Genomic DNA, 3,904 nt, shown 5'->3' on the forward strand with positions numbered 1-3,904 from the left:
CACAGTAACAAGCAGCTTCCAGGAGTAGTGACTTGTTGCACTGGCAATTCCCTTCTGGGACAGACTGGCTTTATTGGCATAGCAGCGCACTCCCTCTGGCTGACCACTGGATTACAATTGGATCCAACTGATGGATTTAGGAGGGTAATTGGACACAACTGGAAATATGTGTGTATATATTTAGGAATTTTGACAATGTATATTGTATTATTCCTAGATCCCAGAAATTATTTAATATAATTGAAATATATTTTAGAGACATACAGAGATGAATTGTGGGGGATATCTATATTGTATAATATATGCAGGTGACAATGGAAAAGATTATTAGTTGTACACAAATAATGCTGAGGGTGAGTTATAAATAATATAAACTACAGTGAACTAGTAATTGCCTAAATTGAGTGAGAACACTCAGGGGATGAGAATATTCTCTGATCGATTATTAAGGTCTACTTTGAAGACACAGAGAAGTAGGATCCTTTAATTGGATGATGAAAATCTTTCCTGAAATACGTGTTGCAGCATGATTGGTGGAATTTCTATCATGGTGAGATAAAAGCCGGGTCTGGAAGGACAATTTGTTTACAAAAAACCAAAAGCAGAAAATTGTCGTCTTCTAGTTATGGCGCACTTTTTCTTATTTAAATCATAACTTTTATTATTTTTCTAAATAAAAAGAAAATTATACACAAATTATAGTACAGCGAAATATTACAAAAGATAGTCCCTAGACATGGACAAACATGTAAAGTGTAAACTACTAAGGGAGTAATAATAATTATATTAGTGGCAGGAGATCCTACGCATTTTTTGTTTTAAAAGCGCTATATATATATATATATATATATATATATATATACATATACATATACACACATACAAACACACACACACACACACACACACACACACACACACACACACTTACTAAGGGAGAATTTCTAGTAATAAGATTGGAAGGAGATCCTACACAATCATGCATCGATCTAAGCCTATATATAAGCGTTATAACTGCTGCATATTGAGTATGCAATTTTAATGCACATTATATAACTCAATAGATCGGTTTTATTGTGCAGCAACATACATGTAAAGACTTTACTTGATGTATACGTTTGGTAGTACAGTCTCCTGCACAGCCTCAAACTACATTCATTAGATACTTGCTGAAATTTTAGGAAATATAAACAAATGTTCTAACTGTACACAATGTGGATGTGACGTAACCAGATGACAGATAATTGATGTCAAACTGGGGTTGCTAATAAATGGGAATTTACCTGTGTGACCTCCTTTTGGGGGTTGTTATTGGTAATTTATACCCCTGATGATTCACTTTGCAGCCCCATTGGAACAAAAAAAAATCATAACTTTTAAAATTTGTTATCCAGGCCAGACAGTAGAATCCATGGAGTCTATACGAGCTGCAGAATAGATACAGTATTCATAAGATTATAATGATACATTGTAGAAACCACAGAGTGTACAGCCATGGCCAAAAGTTTTGAGAATGACACAAGTATTGGTTTTCACAAAGTCTGCTGCTTCAGTTTTTATGGCAATTTGTATATACTCCAGAATGTCATGAAGAGTGATCAGATGAATTGCAATTAATTGCCAAGTCCCTCTTTGCCATGACAATGAACTTAGGCCCTGATTCAGAGCCGGACGCTCTGACCAGAGCGCTCGCTCTGAATCAGGGCCCACCTCCATTAATATGGAGCGTCCTCCTGGACGCTCGTATAGCTGTGGGTCACCACCCACAGCATATACGAGCGTGCAAAATGATGGTCGCGATGGTCTTGACCATCGCGACCATCGGAACTGCGAGTAAAAGCCTGCGGTTGAGTTTCTCAACCGCAAAGCCAGGAGTGATTTTGGCTCTAACAGAGCCAAAATCACTCCCACTGACATCACTAGTGATTTCAGTGGGGACGGCTTCAGACGGTAGGCGTTCCCTTGGGAACGCCTCCGTCTGGCAGGCACGCCCCCGGCACACCCACCAAAGGGGGCGTGCTGTCAGTCACCATCGACAGCATGCCCCCTTTGATGAGACACTCCGAGCGAAGGAAAGTCCTTCGCTCGTCGGGTCTCGCGCAAGCGCACGACGGAGCTCCCTCCGTCGTGAGCATGCGCAGTGGGGAACATCGACCCACTTGCGAGCGTACTGAATGACCCCCTTAATCCCAAAAACATTTCCACTGCATTTCAGCCCTGCCACAAAAAGACCAGCTGACATCAGGTTAGTGATTCTCTCGTTAACACAGGTGAGAGTGTTGACGAGGACAAGGCTGGAGATCACTCTGTCATGCTGATTGAGTTAGAACAGACTGGAAGCTTTAAAAGGAGGGTGGTGCTTGAAATCATTATTCTTCCTCTGCTAACCATGGTTACTTGCAAGGAAACACGTGCAGTCATCATTGCTTTGCACGAAAAGGGCTTCACAGGCAAGGATATTGCGGCTAGTAAGATTGAACCTAAATGAACCATTTATCGGATCAAGAACTTCAAGGAGAGAGGTTCAATAGTTGTGAAGGATTCAGGGTGCCCAAGAACGTCCAACAAGCACCAGGATCGTCTCCTAAAGTTTATTCAGCTGCGGCATTAGGGCACCACCAGTGCAGAGATTGCTCAGGAATGGCAGCAGGCAGGTGTGAGTGCATCTGCACGCACAGTGAGGTGAAGACTTTTGGAGGATAGCCTGGTGAAGGGCAACAGCCACTTCTCTCCAGGAAAAACATCAGGGATAGACTGATATTCTGCCAAAGGTACAGGGATTGGACTGCTGAGGACTGGGGTAAAGTTATTTTCTCTGATGAATCCCCTTTCAGATTGTTTGGGGCATCTGGAAAAACGATTGTCTGGAAAAGGAAAGGTGAGCGCTACCATCAGTCCTGTGTCATGCCAACAATAAAGCATCCTGAGACCATTCATGTGTGGGGTTGCTTCTCAGCCAAGGGAGTGGGCTCACTCGCAATTTTGCCTAAGAACACAGCCATGAATAAAAAATGGTACCAAAACATCCTCCAAGAGCAACTTCTCACTAACAGTTTGGTTAAGAACAATGTATTTCCAGCATGATGGAGCACTCTGCCGTAAGGCAAAAGTGATATCTAAGGGGCTCGGGGAACAAAACAATTAAATTTTGGGCCCATGGTCAGGAAACTCCCAGACCTTAATCCCATTGAGAACTTGTGGTCAATCCTCAAGAGGCGGGTGGACAAACAAAAACCTACAAATTCTGGCAAACACCAAGCATTGATTAGACAAGAATGGGCGGCCATCAGTCTGTATGGGGCACAAAAGTTGATTGACAGCATGCCAGGGTGAATTGCAGAGGTCTTGAAAAAGCAGGTTCAGCACTGCAAATATTGACTCTTTGCATAAACTTAATGTAATTGTCAATAAAAGCCTTTGACACTTATGAAATGCTTGTAATGTTACTTCGGTATACCATAGTAACATCTGACAAAAAGGTCTAAAAACACTGAAGCGGCAAACTTTGTGAAAACCAATACTTGTGTCATTCTCAAAACTTTTGGCCATGGCAGTATATGAGCTGCAGTATAGATACAGTATACATATGAGGATTATAGTAGGAGATACATTGTAGAAACCACGGATTGTATATGACATGCAGTATAGATACAGGAACTATATGAGGATTCTATCAAGAGATACATTGTACAAAACGTTATAGTCTGGCTAATTTGTCTGTACTGTAAAAGGAATCATGATATTCTTTATGAAAGATCTGTTTTGGGATCACCAATGAATGTGAAATAAATATACATAAAAATACAGAGAATGAAACGCTGATCAATATTGAGGAATTATGAATAAAGAATTTATTATCAATATATAACAATATACAAGTGAGAAAGACACGTGTATATATATA

This window comes from Taudactylus pleione, unplaced genomic scaffold, assembly GCF_031769625.1.
Source record: "Taudactylus pleione unplaced genomic scaffold, aTauple2 ptg000547l, whole genome shotgun sequence".
Classification (NCBI taxonomy): Eukaryota; Metazoa; Chordata; class Amphibia; order Anura; family Myobatrachidae; genus Taudactylus; species Taudactylus pleione.